This window comes from Protobothrops mucrosquamatus, unplaced genomic scaffold, assembly GCF_001527695.2.
Source record: "Protobothrops mucrosquamatus isolate PMUCROS unplaced genomic scaffold, P.Mucros_1.0 scaffold_274, whole genome shotgun sequence".
Lineage (NCBI taxonomy): Eukaryota > Metazoa > Chordata > Lepidosauria > Squamata > Viperidae > Protobothrops > Protobothrops mucrosquamatus.
This window is the reverse complement of record NW_015386350.1, coordinates 126,558-147,380: the sequence shown is the minus strand read 5'-3', so window position 1 is coordinate 147,380 and position 20,823 is coordinate 126,558.

Below are 20,823 nucleotides of genomic sequence, written 5' to 3'. Positions count from 1 at the left end.
CGGGGCAGCACCAAGGCCACCTATGTCCCCACCGCTGAGGGCAACATTTGACAGGAACCCCAAGAAGCTGGCGTTCTTTCTCAATCAAGTCTAGACCCACCTTAACTGACATGGAGCAGAATAACCTGATGACAAGGCCCAAGTGGATGTCATAGTGGCCAACCTCGAAGGAGAAGCGGAGTGGATGACAATTTTCCAGACCCAGACATATTTCTCTGTGGCCTCAGAGACCGATTTGGGGACCCCACCCAGACCCAATGGGTGGAGGTGGAGGTTCAGAAGATGAAGCAGGGAGGTAGACCTGTGACCGAATACATTAGACACTTCAGGAGGGTTGCGGGGAGGCTGAGGCACTAGCCAGAGCAGCTCTTGAGAGGGTCTGAGCCGCGACCTATTTCACATGTGCCTGGCCTGAGGGATCCCGAATTGGCTTAGTGATTGGTACCACTAGTCACCACCATAGAGCTATACCTGGAGGTATACAAGGACCGGGAGAGCTTCGGACTGTGATCAAAGAGCCAGGAGAGGTGTGTGTTGGGGAAGAAAACAGCCAGCAGCAGTGCCCCCAGTTTAAGCAGGGCTGTCCGACCACGCTCCCATCATGTGCTTTTGCTGTGGCCACAAGAGATACTGGGCAGCCCGCCACCGACCCCTTAATGGCTTCCACGGTACTGACCCCCTATAAGCTGAAGCCGCCAAAGAAGGGGAAAGAGAAGTCACCCAGGTCATTGAGGTCTCCCCTCCAGAGCGCGAATGGGATGGAACTCCAACCGAAGAGGAGCCACCGATGACCCTTTCCGACAGCAAGTGCGAGGGAGAAGATGACCTGATGGTGAGTGGACCTGTCAACCACCTTGAAGTTAGGGTAGACATCAAGGCATCCTGTGAGGGGGCGAGGGGGATGGTTATGGCCCTCATATACTCTGGCTGCTCCCGTTTCCTAATTAGTCAAGCCACAGTGCAGAGGCTAGGACTACATTTGAGGAAGCTCAAGAAACCTGTGAGGTTTGAACAGGTTGATGGCATGCTGATAGGAGGCAAGGCCGCTTCCCATCTGATGGAGCCGATGCAAAGAAGGCATTGAATAAGGCAGCCAAAAGCCAGAAAAAATAAGCTGATAAGAAACAAGCTCCACAGGAGATGCTCCATGTAAGAGATAAATTGTATCTGTCTATTAAATATCTTACATTGAAACAAACTTGCAAAAAATTAGGGCTGAATTGTAGGTCCTTTATCGTAAAAATCATAAACCCAGTGACAGTAGAATTAAAACTACCGAGGTTATTAGGTAAAGTGCACCCAGTACTCCATTGCAGCTTACTGAAGCTACACAGGGAATCCACAATGAGACCAGTAGGGGAAGCAGCCCCAGCCCCAGTAGTGGTAGAAGGGGAAATGCACTATGAGGTCAAGCAAATCCTTGATTCTAGAATCCACAAGAGAAAGCTGCAGTACTTAATCCAATGGCAGGGTTACCTGATATCAGTAACTAGATGGGTGAAAGCCCAGCATGTACAAGCAGATCATTTGGTGAAGCAATTCCACATTAGGTACCCCAGGAAGCGGGGGCCAACGCAAGGGGAAACTAACAAGTAATGAGTATTCCTTTTGTTTTCCAGGTGCCCTTTCCCTTTTAGGGGGCCAGCCTGTCAAGCTATGAACCTTACTGTCCTTAAGACCATCGTAGTGCCGCTAGCTTGCCTACAATTATGGGGGAGGGGGAAGGAAGAGTTTGGAATTCACAGGTGCTCCCTATCAGTGTGAGAGCCGAAACCATTGAGAGAATGTTTTGACGGAACAAAGTTTCTTCTCATAACAATTGCTGGAAGATTTACTGGACAATGTGACGTGAATTGTCGGGGGTGTGTGTGTTACTCTTTTAATTATCTGTTTCCCGCCATAGTTTCAGAGTTTACTTACATTGTACCTTGCTGGATTGATTATGTCTAAGTTAACACAGGAGTTCATAATGTCTCTGGTGTTTTGCTTGGTTGGGCTTTTCAGCCGGAATATAACATTTACAGGGAATATGTAAACTTTTCTTTAAGAAATACCTTTATTTAATTTTTAAATAATTGAATATTTCTTCCAAATAGATCAGAAGAAAGTACTTGCTTCGTTAAACTGAATTATACACAAGCTATCAAAGCACACTTTGTACAGTGAGGGAAATTTTTTTTTGATCCCCTGCTTATTTTGTATGTTTGCCCACTGACAAAGAAATGATCAGTCTATAATTTTAATGGTAGATTTATTTTAACAGTGAGACAGAATAACAACAAAATCTAGGAAAATGCATTTCATAAAAGTTATAAATTGATTTGTATTTTAATGAATGAAATAAGTATTTGAACCCTTCGCAAAACCCTTGTTGGCAAAACCCTTGTTGGCAATCATAGAGTCAGACATTTCTTGTAGTTGGCCACCAGATTTGCACACATCTCAGGAGGGATTTTGTCCCACTCCTCTTTGCAGATCCTCTCCAAGTCATTAAGGTTTCAAGACTAATGTTTGGCAGCTCGAACCTTCAGCTCCCTCCAGAGACTTTCTATGGGATTAAGGTCTGAAGACTGGCTAGGCCACTCCAGGACCTTAATGTGCTTCTTCTTGAGCCACTCCTTTGTTTGGCCATGTGTTTTGGGTCATTGTCATGCTGGAATACCCATCCACAACTCATTTTCAATGCCCTGGCTGAGGGAAGGAGGTTTTCACCCAAGATTTGACGGTACATGGCCCTGTCCATCGTCCCTCTGATGTATTGAAGTTGTCCTGTCCCCTTAGCAGAAAAACACCCCAAAGTATAATGTTTCCACCTCGATGTTTGATGGTGGGGATGGTGTTCTTGGGGTCACAGGCAGCATTCCTCCTCCTCCTAACACGGCGAGTTGAGCTGATGCCAAAGAGCTCGATTTTGGTCTCATCTGACCACAACACTTTCACCCAGTTCTCCTCTGAATCATTCAGTTCATTGGCAAACTTCAGGCGGGCCTGTACATGTGCTTTCTTGAGCAGAGGGACCGTGCGGGCGCTGCAGGATTTCAGTCCTTGACGGTGTAGTGTGTTACCAATTGTTTTCTTGGTGACTATGGTCCCAGCTGCCTTGAGATCATTGACAAGATCCTCCTGTGTAGTTCTGGACTGATTCCTCACCATTCTCATGATCATTGAAACTCCACGAGGTGAGATCTTGCATGGAGCCCTAGATCAAGGGAGATTGACAGTTATTTTGTGTTTCTTCTTTTTGCGAATCATCGCACCAACTGTTGTCACCTTCTCACCAAGCTACTTGGTGATGATCTTGTAGTCCATTCCAGTCTTGTGTAGGTCTACAATCCAGTCCCTGACATCCTTGGATAGCTCTTTGGTCTTGGTCATAGTGGAGAGTTTTGAATCTGATTGATTGATTGCTTTCTGGACAGGTGTCTCTTAAACAGGTAAAAGCTGAGATTAGGAGCACTCCCTTTAAGAGAGCGCTCTTAATCTCCATTTGTTACCTGTATAAAAGACACCTGGGAGCCAGAAATGTTGCCGATTGATAGGGGATCAAATACTTATTTCCCTCATTAAAATGCAAATCAATTTACAGTATACCTTTTTTGAAATGCAATTTTCTGGATTTTTTTGTTGTTATTCTATTTTTCACTGTTAAAATAAACCTACCATTAAAATTATAGACTGATCATTTCTTTGTCAGTTGGCAAACGTACAAAATCAACAGGGGATCAAATACTTTTTTCCCTCACTATAAGGTTTTACAAAAATATTCTGATATTTGTAGCAAATAAGGGTGGGAGAAGAAGAGGTTTTTTTTCCTTGCTCACAAATTTAGTGCCGAATTACTTGTTTTTTAAATATTCTTAAATGAATCAGGAGACAAAAATATAATATAAGAATAAAAAAAGAGAATCCCTTGCTGTAGAAGATACTATCTTTCAAAATTTTATTTTATTTTTTTTATTCTCTATACTTTCTAATCATGGAGAATATTGATTTTTATTATCTATAAGGCTAATATATTTAATTTTATTCTAAAATAAAAGAAATATTATGAAAATATAATTTATTAAACAATCATTAAAAAATAAATTTGGTTCTTTGGCATATATTTGATGAAGGCTTCATCCTATTGTTAAACAGGTTTCATTTTTGTTAGTTGAAACTGCTCCCACTCAGTAGTTTGCTTGTCAACTGCCAATCTGCCCACTCCCAAAGCCACCCAGCAATTAGTGAACTTCATAAGACATCAGTAAGTTTTTGAAGGCTTTTACCATATGATACAGTTTTTAATGGAATAAAACATGAGGAAAATGGTTTTATGATTCCTCTATAATTATAATAATTACAATAATAATTCCTCTTTGACTAATTGCTCAACATGCCAGTCTGATGAGATGATGCAATTCTGGTTTTACTGGAAATAGGGTAATTGGTTTCTTTTGAAAGAGTACACCTTTAGATAGATTTAAATGTGTTTCTAAAACAAAGCTATTTTATGGCACATCTAGTTATCAGTTAATCTAGTATTCTGACAACACATAGTTTTTCATTATTACAGAGAGAGGGAGAGAAAAACAGAAAGATGTTTAACAACTTTGTACAATAGGTGTCAGGTTCAACATATTTCAGAGACAGATGTTGATTGTAATCAGTAATCATCCTCTCCTTTAAAGTTTACTGTAACACAATGTTCAACAAAGGTTGCAACTTTCTACTTATCAGTTCTTGTAATGCTAAGGAAGCCAGTTTATGTAGCTCCCCTCCTTCCAAGGATTAAAGGTTTTCAAGCAAATTACTAATTTACAAAAAATAATTCAAGATATTGTGGTTTATCATAAAATATAAAACAGCCATCCAGAGATGTTGGGCAGTGGCCTCGTATTGTATTTTACTGTCTTTTGTTAACTTATGTTCTTATCTTCCAGATAGATTATGTGTGGCACAAGAGCATCTTGATAACAATAACTTTCTTCACAATTTTGTTTGGAGCATTTCTTATTGCATGATGCATATGTACAGAATATAAAAATGCCACAACATGTTAAAGTAAGACTTAGTTAGACGGGAAGTCCTATTTCAAGAGTACAGCACGTTTTGCATGCAAGTGATCTAAACTCAATCTTTGCCACCTGGAAAGAAAAAAATAATCCTACCAGAAATTCTAGAGCTGTTGCTGATCAGGTTGAAAATACTAGAACTAGATCAAAAACAACCCACTATGAGACTTCCGGTTTTGCGTCATGGCGAGACAGGACACAGGAAGGCAGAGCTCCAATTTCGCCCTGCTGGGGGTCCTGAAAAGGGCCTAAAGTCGCTCTGAAGAGGTGATGAAGGAGGGGTGCCTTGTCGATCACAGAGAAACGGCGGTCTCTTCATTCGATCCAAGGAAAGCCCTCTAAACTGGCAGGGGAAAGACTGGACACACCTCTGCAACCGGCCATTAGCTGCTGAGAACCGAAGAATAAAAGCTTTAATTAGCACACCGTAAACAGCATGTTTTAAATTTTTTATGGGGGACAAAAATACACAATACTGAAGTGAAAGTAATACAAAGCTATAGTTTTGATAAATCTGAGAACTGAGATAATTGTTAAGATTTTTTCTTTGGAAAAAAAACTATTGAGGTGAAATATAAGAAATCAACCCTTTGTTTTAAGAGTGGAAAATGGACTTTGAATGACATCTAGTGGTGGATTTGAGTACAGTGCTACAACTAGCTCCTTGGCTGCTTGGTGACTTTCAGCTTAAGGGAGAACAGCTGGCAATAAAGGAAAATATTTTGGCATATTTATCATTTTGACTTTCATGGACTATAAATACCTACTGAGCTTGGACTTTTAATCTCAAGAGCTAGTGGGAGAGAAAGAAAAATTTGACTTTTGAATATGTCTGGCTGCAGGGAGGTTAAACATTTTGAACACTGGGAACATTGTGGATTACAACTTTGCCTGACTGATAATTTTCAGGATACTTGAGATGAAGAATTACTATAAAATACTATTATGACTGGATTATAAAGGCTATATATAAAGACCAGAAAACTAGAGGAAATTTTGTTCAACTCTTACTGAGACTGGTGATACTAGAGGATTTTCTAGGAATGATGCCCCAAGAAAAAATAAATACCTTTCAGAAGGAAATACTCTCTACGCTGCAGCAAATTCATCAAACAATTCTTGCACACAAAGAGGACATAAAAAGAAACCATAATGAGACTAAAAATAATCTAGGTGATATAAAGAACCAAATCTCCAAATTGAAGCTACAACTGGAAAGCTCCCAGACAATGACTACAAAGTATAAACAAATAAACCAGAAATAAGAGGGTGAAACAGAAGAAATGAACCTAGAGATGGAGGAGATAGAAGGGAAATATGGACTGCCATACACAAATAAAATTCTCCAAGACCTACCTATAACAATGAAAATACAAAAGACCCTTTACTACTTTCTCCAAAATACACCTGATGACAAGGAAGAAGATTCTAGAAAATGGAACATAGAGTGGGCAGGGGAAATGTCTAGGGAATGTGGATGGGCGGATTTCCCCCCCCCCAAAAAAAAAATACTCTTACCTAAATTGTCTTTCTCATGTCAAGCAATTTTCACAAAAAAAGAAAGACTTTTTTTGGGCGATTTAATTGCCCTGGCCTGAAAAGCTGTTTGGTGAAGAAAGAAAGCGAGTGTTAGAGTTAAAAAACAGAGAATTTGATCTGTCAGAGTGGGGACTATCTGTTTAATATACTTGTTTGAATATGATTAAAAGAACGGATGGCCCTTAGATATAAGTAGATTTTTATAATGGAAGATATGATTTAGAATTAAAATAGCATTTTTTTTCTTCTCTTGATATGGGAAATTTGAAAATAAGAGGAGGATTGGTATGAATAAAAATTTTAGCTATATAAATGTAATTAATATTGAGAAAATCATAACTGACAAAGATACTTTAAATATGGGAAATCAAACTTTAATAAGAGCACAAGATAAGGTAAGTTGTAAATTAAGGTAAGGTAAGATAAGATAGATAACTTTTATTGTCATTTTTTTTGCTGTGGGCAAAACGGCACACATCAAAAATGAAATTTAGTTGCCAGCTCTCAAAGTGAAACACATACATGACACACACCTAAAACATACTATGTACAACATATGTATAGACCCACACCCCTACATATACATAGCAAATAAATATTAAATACTGTCCATCTTGAGTCTATAACGGAAGGAGGAAGCTTGAGAGTTCACAAGGTTAATGCTGTATGGAATGAAACAGGATATTGACTTATGAATTGATATTATTGTTACTTCGATAATATTAGTAAAATATGAAGAAGATGTCTATATCTAATTTTGTATACATCTAAGAATTGTAATTGTTTAATAAGGGGAAAAGGGAAAAATATGGGGAAGAAAGAAAGATCAAGGAAAAAATACAGGATTGTGCAGTACTGAATAGATTTATATTGAAGAAGTTAATGTTAAAAATGTGAACCCAGACAACATGTTGTTTACTAAGCTTTAAAGGTTGTAATTCTTAAAAATTAATAAAACCTATAACAAAAACAAAAGCAACCCACTATGAATGCTGTAATATAGCATCTCTCCTAATTTCAGGGCCTTTTTTGTCATAGAATGCACCGGAACGGAGTTCCGGCACCTTTTTTCAATGGATTTTCCAGAGTCGCCTTCTTTTCCTATTGTTTCCCTTCCTATCCTCGTTTGTTTTTGAAAATGCCCTGCTGGTGGTACGGTGCAAGCGGGGTCCCCTCCGACGCTGTCTGCCTCCTCTAGGAGTCATGAGGTGCCGGAGCACCATAGCCAGAGCATGGCTTGATTGGCTGGGTCGGTCCATGTGGTGTGGAAGCCGATGGTGGCAGTGGGAGACACATAAACATGGAGGCCATCTTTCATGAGAGGGTGAACCTTTTGCCTTCCCTTACAGAAGGTGGGGTGTGAGGTTAAAAAGAGGCAAAGTGAGAGGAAAGAAAGGCGGCTGGTGTGGAAGCTTGCCCGACAATGAAACTTTGCTGTTTCAGTTTCTTGGGTAGTTCAAAGGGTGGGATGTCTACAAAAATCTCTTTTTAGTCTTTTATACTTTATATTCAAACTGCAGAGGGGAAGAATAAAGCCAATGTCTTGTGATTTGGAGGTATTAATAATATATATTAATTATGTATTGGTCAGATATAAAGGTTGACCTACAGTATGAGGTTTAATCAGATCTATTTATTAAATTGGGTTTAACTTAAAGGTAAATTAAAAGTAATCTGTTCACTGACAAAGTTTCCTCTTTAATTTGTTTCAAGTCAATATCCATCTTAAACTCCAAATGTAAATTTTTCCACCTTGTTTGACAACTTCTTAAAAATAATTCAATCTTTTACAAGCAACCAAATTTTGTTTTATTGGGCCAATTTCATTCCACATAGAAAGCTGACATTTCCACTCATTAAACTAAATGGGTACACCAATGGTAAATGTCCCAAAAGATTAATAAAATGCCTTCTTGTAATTTAAAGCCACACAGTGCATGGTAACATTAATAGTATTAACTTACCTTGAACAAAATCCTAGTCTTTTAGATACACTGAAAATTGAAGGGTTTTTTTTTTCAACTACAAAGGTAAACCTTGTAGAGTACACAAGGCAGGTTGTATGACGTGTGTGAGTTCCAGCACTTTTTTTTTTTTTTTTTTTACAAAAAGCACTGCCTAATTTTAATTCGGATCAATCGGCTTCCAAGTAACCGCACTGTGGGGATGACAGAACTTTCGCTTTAGGGACTGTTTCTTGGGGATAAAGGCAATAGTTGTGGATAGAATCAGCTCCTCTGCCATTTTTACTTTAATTAACATCAATCCTTGGATGCCCGAAGGGGTCTATGATAATATGCACAGCCAACATGTCATGGCCAACTTGCCATGGCCAACTCAACACAGTCAACTCGCCATGGCCAACTTTCCGCAGCTAACTCACTGTGGGACAACTTGCCACGGCCAACTCGCCATAGGACAACTCGTTGCGAGACAAAAGTTACACTAATATCAAAGAAATTATGGAAAAGAATCATTGAAGAAATGATGCAAAAGGAAGTACAGAATGAAATGTAAATGGTAAAAATTAAAATTTTTAATTTATTTTAAATAATTAAATAGAATTGTTAAATTGTCGCACAGTATTGTCCCATGGCGAGTTGTCCATGGCAACTGTGCCACAGCAAGTTGGCTGCAGTGAATTGGCAATGGCATGTTGTCCCATTACCGCCAGAAGCGTTTGTCACTTGCTCAGGGAATCTCTAGTTCAGACCAGATCCGGCCCGTTTACATCTACCCGTAGGAGACCGCGAGGAGCTAGCCCCAGCCTACCCTGGTGCTCCATGGGCGTCGAGCATGGGGGGGGGGCAAGCAATGGCCAGCAGCAGCTCGGCCCCTCTGCCGCTCATTGGCTGGCAGTGACGGGCAGCTGGATGTCAGCACGAGGCGTCCAATAAGCCGCGCTCGGCCCCGTCCCACCTGCACCACACTTGCGCACCTCGGGGCTCCACAGCCAGGCCACACCTCCCAGCCACCTGCCTCGCCCTACATACATTCCCTACAAAGACACAGCGGCGGAATTGGCAGCAACACCAGCCCCATCCAGCAGGAGTCCTGCCGCCCCTCGGCTCTCCTCCAGCCACGCCCATCTGGCCCTTTGAGGGCAATCATAATGCTGATGCGGCCCTCAATGAAATTTGAGTTTCCCATCCCTGCTCTAGGTCAACGTCTCCGCTCCAGGACGAGCCTTCGGCTGCCTTAGTGACTCCATCCAAGCAGCCAGACACAGGGCCCAGCGTACCCCACCCACTGCCACCGCCTCCAAACCGCCTTAGACGCTCGGCTCCTCCTCGCTTAGGCCGAGCCACCTAACTGGTGCCGCCATCCTCCATCACGGAGTGCTCCCCACTCTTCCTCCTCCTCTAGCGTCGGGGAACGAAGTGGCGCCGTCGTCGTTCTTGCTGCGTCGGCCGCCTTTCCCGCGTTTCTGAAAGCGGCTGGGGACGCGCCGTCGCTCTGCGGCGGAACTCCTGCTGCCGGCCGCAGCTGGGATTGGCACTTCCTGGCGAGGCCCCGGCTGCAGCTGGCGGCCGGGGCCGCGGGAGAATGCGGCGGCTGGCGCGAGTGGTGTTGCTGTGCCTGGCCTGCGGTTTGTGCTCGCTGCTGTACGCGTTCAGCCAACTGGCTCTGTCGCTGGAACAGGAGGCGCCCCGGCGCCATGGGGACTCTGCCTTTCCAGTCCGGAGGCAACTAAGTGGCGGCGACACACCCTGGGGAGCTGTGGCGGGAAGCGCAGGCCGCGGCGAGAGAGAGCGGCGGTCGGGGCCGGAGAGGTATATAGCTCGGCTCTTAAGCTTGGGGAGGGAAGAAAGGGTCTCTTCCCCCCGAGAGGCTCTTCCTAAATGGGGGGGGGTTCCCTCTTTTATGAGCGGTGGGCTGCTGGTGGTTACCTAAGAAAGAGGAAAGCTCTTAAAGTGGCCCCTTGCTAAGAGTTGCTATTACAGTAATAGATCCTAGCAAAGATGTCCTATCGACCCCTTCATGAAAACCCCCAAACATTTATTATATGAAAATAATTTAATAAATACTACTATAACTAATAGAACTACGAATAATAATATTAACAGGAATATTATCAACTTTTGGGTTCTCTCATCGACCTTGGGGATCGATATTAAACATTTTGCGGAATCCTACCTAAGGTGAGCATTTGGCAGGGGTCTTGCTTGGTTTGGTGGCATTGATAAAATGAGGTAGAAATCTTCCTAGTCAGGATTTCATCATAACAATCTCCAATTTTTTTAATCTTATTTCCTCTTCCTCCTTAATATTTTTTCCTTCTGAGCGCAATGAAAAGAGCCTCTTTTTTCGTCACTCTCAGCAGGAAAGTGTTCATAGTTCCATTTTGTCTATGTAAGGATTTGCAAAAGGATCAATGGAAAATTGAGATAGGAATTAGTATAGGTGACAAAATCATGAATGGCAAGTGTTCTGTACATTTCTATGCACACTTGGCAGATCTGCATGTATATGATTGTAGCTTTACTATTGAAAAACTCTTATGCAAAGAATAATAATTCCTCAGGTAATATGAAATGCCATAAAAGTCAGATATGTTTTTGACTCATTTGAAAAGCTAGGGAAGGGTCAAATGGATGGGAGGCCATTAGGAAACTTAAATTGAAACATGAAAAAACATGCTAGAAGAAGGCAGTGTCTATGGAGCTAGTCATCCTGGTCATGGTTGTCCCATAGGTGCTTTTTTCAAAAGGCATCTGGACTTCGTTTTTTCTTGAAGACATTTTGCTTCTTGGATGAGAAGCAGATTTGCTTCTTGAATGAGAAGCAAAAGATCTTCAAAGAAAAACAAAGTTCAGTTGCCTTTTGAAAAAGCACCTTTAGGAAGAAGGCAGTGGGAAATTACCTTAAAAACTACTTCAGATTTGAAGGAAATTGTCTTTTTAATGTTTTACTTTTCTTTAAATAAACTTTATCTTGGTTTTGAACAAGCTTCAGAAGTGATAAGTTGTGAGCACAGTTGCTGAATTGCTACTTTTATTTATTGATGTTCCATGTTTAAAATAATGTTCCAATCTAACATCTTTGAATTACAATTTTGGTAGGAAAGAACTTGGCACCAGTTTCAGTAATTTCCTGAATTCTTTCATTAAAACCAGGGCAGCAGGATAGGATGGTATAAATAATTCAGCAAGGCCATTAGTTTTTGATCAATTCCTTGAAGCAACCTCAACCACTTGAATATTTGTTTAGACTGCTTCAAGGCACAGACACCCCAGGTCTTCTGGGTATGACTGTCAGAATGCATACAGTGTTATGCAAAGCTGTAGTACACATCTAGTGGCCACAAAACCACATGCATATTCTTCCAACTTGCTGTTAAAATGTAGCTTTAAATATGACTTAAAAGGACATTATTACAGTGATATAATCATATGTCCAAGGAAAATACATGATACCTGATCCCTCCCTTTGTGTGATTACTGCTGCATTATATAGAGATCTCATATAGTCTTGTCTGAAAATAATTATGCTTCTTGATTTAATCAGTGAAAAAGATTACAGCCTTCCAAATTAAAGGATCATAATACAGAAAAAATGTTTTTAACATTACACATGATCCCTTCTCCTGTGTATCTGTAAATTAATGCAAATATTCTTGTCTATGTGTAAGGACCCACCCCACTTTGCATCTTAAGAAGACAGAACTCTTGGAATAGTTCTTCCAACAGCCATCATTTATTAAGAGAAAATGGTTGCAGGTGTTCTAGACAGGACTTGGGGTCCAAGCTCTCCCATTCAAGGTTTTAAGGGGTCCCCCAGTAGCCCCACCCCATCACCCCCTTCTTCCAGCGACAGTCCCAGGCATTACATTCCCACCCCCTTTTCCTCACTGCCGGGAAAGGAGACTTCAGAGAGGAGTACATGAAAGNATCTCCCTCCCCCTTCATCGTATGACAGAATCCAGAGAGGGCAGAAATGGGGTTTTCCATAGTCGATAACTAGAGATGAATTATAATTGGATTCTGACATCCTGCCCCCTTAAAAATAAGATAGATCCACCTGAAAGAAAACAAAACAGGTATAAAAGTTAGTCAGGCTTGTTAGGATACTCTGTGTGAAACTTCTTTAGTAGCTTCGGGGCTCTGACATGACGTTTATGGACCCACTCGTTTTGTGAGGCAGGGAGGTGTTTCCATGCAACTAGGTACTGAGTTGTTCCATGATATCTCCTAGAGTCAAGGATTTCCTTTATTTCGAAGTGTTGTTCGCCCTCCACCATGATTGGAGGTGGGGGGGGGATTTTTGGCCTTAACGATGACTGATGCTCTCTTTTCAGCAAGCTGCAATGAAAAATTGGGTGTATTTGCCTGAGATTTTTTGGTAATTCTAATTCTACTGTTACTGGGTTTATGATTCTTTTAATTGGAAAAGGCCCTATATATTTTGGTCCAAGGTTTTTACAGGGTTGTAGGGACTTTAGGTATTTTGTAGATAAGTACACCATTTCTCCTATAATGAATGGTGTAGGCTCAACCCTTTTTTTATCTGCTTGTGCTTTGTATGTCTGCCTAGCTTCATCTAGTGCTTTTCTAACTATTGGCCAGGTGTTTTGTAGTTGTTCCATCCATTCTTTCAGTGATGGGATCGTCGGTTCATTTGGGGTTAATTCTGGCATGGGGTTGAAACTTTGACTGGTAGATATTTGAAAAGGAGTGTAACCTGTGCTGGAGTGGACTGCATTATTGTAGGCAACTTCTGCGAAAGGGAGTAGGTCCATCCAATCGGACTGTTGGAAATTAATAAAACATCTTAAATATTGCTCAAGTACTGAGTTCACTTTTTCAGACTGCCCATTTCCTTGTGGATGATGGCTAGATGTCAGTCCCTGAGTGGTCCCTAAGAGGGATAAAAATTCCTTCCAAAATGCAGACGTAAATTGCACTCCCCTATCAGAGATGATGCGTTGGGGTGCCCCATGCAATCTGTAAATGTGCTGGATGAAAAGTTTCGCTAAGGCTTTTGCGGTGGGAATCTTTTGGCAAGGGATAAAGTGCACCTGTTTGGAAAACAAGTCCGTGACCGTCCAGACAACAGTATTCCCATTGCTTTCTGGCAATTCCACTATAAAATCCATGGCTATTTCCCTCCAGGGGCTGAGGGATTTGCCACTGTTTGTAATAGTCCGGGCGATTTCCCTTGCAACCTCTTTGCCGTTGCACACTTTGGGCAGCTGGCCACGTAGCTTTCTATGTCCTTTTTTATGGATGGCCACCAAAATTGCCGTTTAATTAAGTGTAATGTTTTTACAAATCCAAAATGCCCTGCTGATTTTGTGTTGTGGCAAAGCTGCATGAATGTGACTCTTTGGGTTGTTGGTATATATAACTTTTCCCCTACCCAAAGCAACCCGTCTCTCATTGTGCACACATTTTTGTTTTTCTGGAACCATTCATTTGTTTCCAAACTTTTCCGGAATTCAATTCCAGTTTGGCTGCCCAGCTGTGGTTTTAATTTAGCTTGGGCTCTGGTGGTTACTGGCGCTGCCAGTTGTGATTCTACCATCATCGGTTTAGAGTCAGTGGCTCGCGTGCTGTTATATTGGGGCATGCGAGATAGTGCATCTGCCAGGAAGTTCTTTCTCCCCGGCAAATGTTTGAGCTTAAATTGGAACTGGTGAAAATGCTGGGACCAGCGGGCTTGCTTGGGGTTGAGCTTCCTGGGTGTTTTCAGGGCTTCCAAATTTTTGTGGTCAGTCCACACCTGGAAGGGGATTTTGTTGCCTTCAAGGAACTGGCACCACGTGAGTAATGACCAACGTATCCCGTATGCCTCTTTCTCCCATACGGGCCAGCGCTGTTCTGTTTCCGTGAGTTTCTTGGATGTATACGCACAGGGTTGCAATACCCCTTCATCGTTTTCTTATAATAGTACGGCCCCCACTTCCACATCACTTGCATCTGCCTGTATTACGAAGGGCTTATCCATGTCTGGGTGCCTCAGTACGGGTTCGGCAGAAAAAAGTCTCTTTAATCTCACAAACGCCGCTTGGCATTCCATTGTCCATTTTAGTGGCTGTCTAGGTTTTACTGAGGATGCTCCCTTCGTTTTTAGTAAGTTAGTGAGGGGCAGGGCTATCTGAGCAAATGAGGGGATGAATTGGCGGTAAAAGTTTGCAAAGCCCAGGAAACTTTGTAGTTGCTTTCTTGTGCGGGGTGGTGCCCAATCTAATACTGCTCTGACCTTCTCTGGGTCCATTTCAATGCCCTGTGGGGATATGCAATAACCTAGGTAGTCTATCTTTTCCTGGTGGAATTCGCATTTCGAGAGTTTGGCATATAGGTGGGCGGCTCGCAGTTTCTTTAAAACCGCTCTGACTAGGTTGACATGTTCCTCTTTTGATTTGGTGAAGATAAGAATGTCGTCTAAGTAAACCAGGACCCCCTTAAATAGGTGCTCCCTTAGAACGTCATTGATTAATTGCATAAATATTGTGGGGCCCCCTTGTAATCCAAATGGCAAGACTTTGAATTGGTAGCACCCCATGGGGCAGTTAAATGCGGTCTTCCATTCATCCCCTTCCTTAATTCTCACGCGATAGTAAGCTTCCCTTAGGTCTAGTTTAGAAAATTTTTTCGAGAGGTGTGACAGCATGTCTTTCATGAGGGGCAGAGGGTATAGGTTGCTTTCACTGATTGTATTCAGGGCCCTATAATCCACGCATAAGCGTAAAGAGCCGTCCTTCTCTCTAAAGAGGACCAGGGCAGCCACTTTAGGCTTGGCTGGCTCAATGAACCCCCTTTCTAGGTTTTTCTTTATGAATCTTTCCATTTCCTCCTTCTCCTTTGGGCTCATGGAGTATAATCTGGGCTTCGGGAGTTTTGCCCCCGGCTTGAATTCAATGGCACAGTCCGTGGGTCGTGCGGGGGGGAGCTCATCCGCCCTCTCCTCACTGAAAACTTCAGCAAGGTCTCTGTATTCCTCTGGTATTTCTGGTAGTCCCTTTTCCTCTCCCATAGATGCTTTTTCTGTCCTTAATTCTGGTAGCCCCCCTTGGGATTTTAAGTCCATGGGGTCCTCCTTCGGGACTTTGATTTCTGCCATCCTCCAATTCATCCAGGGGTTCCATTTTTTTAACCATTCCATCCCTAGGATCATTGGGCATTCCATGCCTGGGGTCACCACAAACATTATGTCCTCCTCATGTTTGCCCAGGGAGAGGTGTATTGGTAAAGTGGCTAGGGTAGCTGGCACCCCCCCTGCTATGGACCCATCTAACTGGCCAAATGAGATTGGTTGTTCCAGTCTCCTCGACGGAATGCCCAAATTCCCCACTAGCGTTGGGCTAATGAGGCAGCAGGTGCAGCCAGAGTCTATTAAGGCTTTCACCTTCACGGCTTCGGGCATGGGGGGAATTAATATAGTCACTGTCTTGAGGATGGGTTTGATGCGTCCACTTACCAGGGGTTCGCCCTCCGAGCTGTCGTCTGAGGCATCCACCGGCCCTGCGGTGTAGGCTGGAGTTCTTTCCCCCCCTCCATCATTCTCATGGCAGGTTCTTTTAGCTTAGCTGGAGAGTTTCCGGATTTGCTGGCCGGTGATCTGTCTGGGTTGTGTTGGGAGGCTTTTGAGCGACATTCTACAGCTCGATGCCCTTCTTTCCCGCACTTGAAACACCCCATTTGCTTCTTGGCCGTAGCCAATGGTTTCACTGGTTCGCGTGTCAACTCAGGTGGTGAGCGGCTCCATTGTTTTCCTCGGCGGTGCTTCTTCAATATGTCTATCTCTGCTTCCTCTGCCAAGACGTACCATTCCTCAAGTTGGTGTGGGTCCCCTCGGGGCAGGCAAGCGTCATATAGGTCATAATTTAGTCCGTCTTTGAAATGGCTAAAGAGGATGTCTTCCGGCCAGTTCAGTTTGCTGGCAATGGCCCGGAATTCTTGTGTATATTCGGCTACCGGGCGTTTGCCTTGCCTCATCGTTTTTATCCTTTCGCGGGCTTTGTGATCAGCCAGGGGGTCCTCAAATCGCCTTCTCAGAGAGGACATGAAACGGTTGAAGTCGTTGAGCTCTGGGGCATTGGAGTCGTGCAAGTTCACCACCCAATCTGCGGCCGGCCCGTCCAGGGCAGATTGCACGATCCGGATACGGGCTTTGTCGCTGGGGATGTCCCGTCCGTATTCCTCCATGTAGCTGAGGACTTGGGTTAGGAAAAATCCCAAGCGTGTTGGCTCCCCTTTGAATTTCACGTCCAGCGGCGGACGTCTTAGAATGGATTGGTGCCTTCGTTGTCGGTGGTAGTGTCTTCCATCCAGATCGCCGTCTGTGGGTCGGCTGGAGGTGGGGACTACTGGATCAGCAGATGTCCCCGGGGCTGCAGGTTCCACTTCCCCCTCGGTGTCTCTCCCTTTGTGGCTCCAGGAGCTGGGGCGGCCGTAGGGCTCAGAGTTCTCCTCTCCTAGGGAGCTGAGAGTTCTCTTCATCAGGTCGACAGCTTTCTCTAGGATCCAGCCCGAGTATGGTGCCCAGCTCCCTTCCTCTTCACTTGCGTGCAGGGATTTCTCCATCTCCTGCTTCCATTCTGGTTGGTTGGCTCCCCCGTCTCAGGGTCACCTTTCTTGACTTCTTTTCCCACTCACCTTTCCGACGCCCATTGACCACCGAGGTTTGTGGTCCCGTGTCTCCACCACCTCTTCTCCTGAGGAATCTGACCTCTCAGATCCCAACATCTGGCAGGGTTTCAGTCAGGGCAGCGGCTCCCTTTCCGGGGAGTTTTCTCCCTTCCCTGCTTCGCCGTCTGACATGGTAATTTTTGCAAAGTCCCCTGGTAAGGGTCTCCCTTCCAGGTGGACTAATTCTGCAAGTCCTGTCTAATGTAAGGACCCAGCCCATTTTGCATCTTAAGAAAACAGAACTCTTGGAATAGTTCTTCCAACAGGCATCATTTATTAAGAGAAAATGGTTGCAGGTGTTCTAGACAGGACTTGGGGTCCAAGCTCTCCCATTCAAGGTTTTACGGGGTCCCCCAGTAGCCCCACCCCATCACCCCCTTCTTCCAGCGACAGTCCCAGGCATTACATTCTCACCCCCTTTTCCTCACTGCCGGGAAAGGAGACTTCAGAGAGGAGTACATGAAAGGTAATAGCCCCATTGTTATGGTTAGTCCTTTTGGTGATATCCACATTCAGTCCCTTTGAAGTTGAAATGGAGGAAGTGAGGGCCATAAAACCCCTCTGCTCATCTCCCTCCCCCTTCATCGTATGACAATCCAGAGAGGGCAGAAATGGGGTTTTCCATAGTCCATGAAAAAAACCCTTCTCTACAGAACCGGTCCCTGGTGTCCAAAAGATTGGGGACCTCTGATACAATAGGACAAGGAACAAGTGAACTAAAGAAACAGAAAATCAGGCTGAGACAGAACTCTATTATAGTTTGGTCTAGTAGTTAAGACACCAGGCTAGAAAATGGGAGGCCATGAGTTCAGGTTCCTCCTTAACCATGAAAGCCAGTTAAGTGTCACTCTCAGCCCAACCAACCTCATAGGGTTCTTGTGGGAAAATAGGAGGAGGAGGGTGTGATGGATATGTTCACTGCTTTGAATTATTTTCTAAAAATAATAAAGATGGGATACTAATAAATAAATGTTGTTAAGTGGAATAAAGGACAGCATAATACAGGTAGTTCTTGACTTATGACCAGTCACTTAACAACTGTTTAATGTTATGACAGCCTTAAAAAAAGTTATTTACAACCCATCCTTGAAATTATGACTGCTATGCCACCCCTGCACTCATGGGATTGCATTTCAGGCTTTTGGCATTTACACCAGTTGCAGTGTCTGTTACTAAAATTTGCTCTGCTTTCTATTAAGAATGTTGGAAAAACATTACAGGTAATCCCCGAGTTACAAGAGTTCACTTAACACTCATTCAAAGTTATGTGATGAGCGCCCCTTAATGCTTGCGAGCAAGTCCCGAAGTTATGAATATTGCAGCACCACAGCAGTTGTTCGCCCTTACGAGTGACCGCAATGGCTCTGCAACATTCATCTTGGTTATTCCCTCCCTCCCCACCCTCACCCCGGGTCTCCCTAGGCACCAGGCCTTCAATACTCACCCTACAAAGATCGAGATCCTTCACTTTCTTGGCTGCTCCAGGCCTTCAGTGCGTTTACAGAGAATGGAAGCCTAAAGTAACGCAAGATTATATGAGATCAGTGGGGCGAGATCTCATGCTACTGATCTCACATGATCTCATGATACTTTAGGCCTCTGTTTTCTGCAACAGAGCACGGAACCGAAACTGGGGGATGCTTCCACGTGCCTCCAGAGGCTGGATCAGAGTTCGGAGGTCTTTTCCAGGCCGCTGCCACTCGTATCTAAGGCTGGGGAACGCTTCTGCGCCCCACAGTGGTCCAATCCGGGTTCTGGGGGCCTTTTCCAGACCACTGCTGAGACCAGGGAATGCTTCCGCGCACCCCCCAGCAGACCAATCCGGGCTTCGGAGGTGTTTTTCAGGCCCGATTGGGCTGTGGGGGGGGTTGTGGAAGCATTCGCCGGCCTCAGATCCAGGAGGCAGCGGCCTGGAAAAAGCCTCTGGAGCCCGGATTGGGCTGCAGGGGGGGGTGCGTGGAAGCATCCTCCAGCCTCAGATCTGGGCAGCAACAGGAACCATAGCAGAGAGGAGATGGATCTTTTCCAGGTGAGTCCGGCGTGGCAGGAAGGGAGGGGAAGCATGCGGTATCTTAGTGGGTCAGAGAGGCCTTGGGGGCCTGTTCCATCACTAAGCCCTCCATGGCCTTCCCCACCCTGAGATACCTCATGTTCGCTTAACGAGCCGTGTGCGTTTTAATGAGCAAGGGAGTGATCTCGTTTGAGGTATGAGATTCACTCTACAAGTTTTCAAGTTACGAGTGCAATGGGCAGGCTCCATTACACTCGTAACTCGAGGACTATCTGTATTTTTATCTTTTCTATGACATGGGTTTCTGATATCTGAAAATGACAATTGTTCCTGATAGTAAAATCAAGCAGGATTGGCATGAATAATATTTAATTGATCATTTCTGCCTTAATTTATACATTTTGTAATACTTTCTTCTCACATATAAGACCAAATTGTGAGAGATAGTGCTACTAAAATACAGTTGCTACCTTAATTTTTCCACCATAATTGCACCAAGACACAAAAGCAAAAATACATCTTTTTACAAAAAATTGGTAAAGCACATTAAATAAAGTAGCTGTGGCAAACTGAAAAAGAATCAACTTAATTATATTATCTTTTTAAAAAAAAACAAATTTTATTGGTTTTTTCATTCTTAAGACAAAGTGCTCAAGACACACCGTGGTGCTGGGGTAATCAAAGATCCAAAAATAAAACATATATAAATAACTCAATCAATACATCAAATATTCCCTCTCTTTCCCTCAAATAGCTTAACATATTTAAGATAATCCATTTCTAACTTAAATTTCTATTAATCCTAAACCTGTTTTAGAGCTTTATGAATTTACAATACCATAATCAAATTTAACTTTAAATAAACACATTATCAATTCAGGTATCCATTCCAGGTATATTCTAATTCCTTAATTTTATCATAAGCCTTGTTTATCTCTTCTTCCACTAATATCTTGTAATTAAAATAAAATATTAATCCTATACATATCTAATCCATCAATCAATCAATCTCTTTAAGCTGACAGAGTAATATCAAACCTTAAATCATTTCAGTCCATTAGACGAGATTCAAATTTCATCCAATTATCATAGCTAAAAACATCCATATTATCAAACAAACACATCATCTTATTAAAATAACATTCAATTAATTATTAATTCAATCCAGATCTAAAACACCTCTTCAGTTTTCTTCATTCCATTACATAATAGTTTTCATACAAATAAACCTATTATTCCAAAAAATGCATTCTTAATCTATTTAATATATATATTCTAGTGATCACCCATTTTTCTCTTACTTCTAACTCAAAATCTTAATGCTAAAATCAATCCATAGTTCTAGAATGCCTTTAATCCATTACATATAATTTTAACTTTCTCTTTTCAGTCTTATTCTAGGCTTCTTTTTATGCCAAGCAGGTTTCCATAACAGAGCTTCCCTTTCAGCCGATAAGTCTCTCTTTGTTGTTTGTAATGTCATTTGAGACAGTAGAAAGCATCCTGACCTCTGCATTGGACCTCTATTTCTCTTATCCTTGAAGCCTCGTTGCTTTAAAGGTTCAAATCTCAGTCTTTGCTTTTTCTG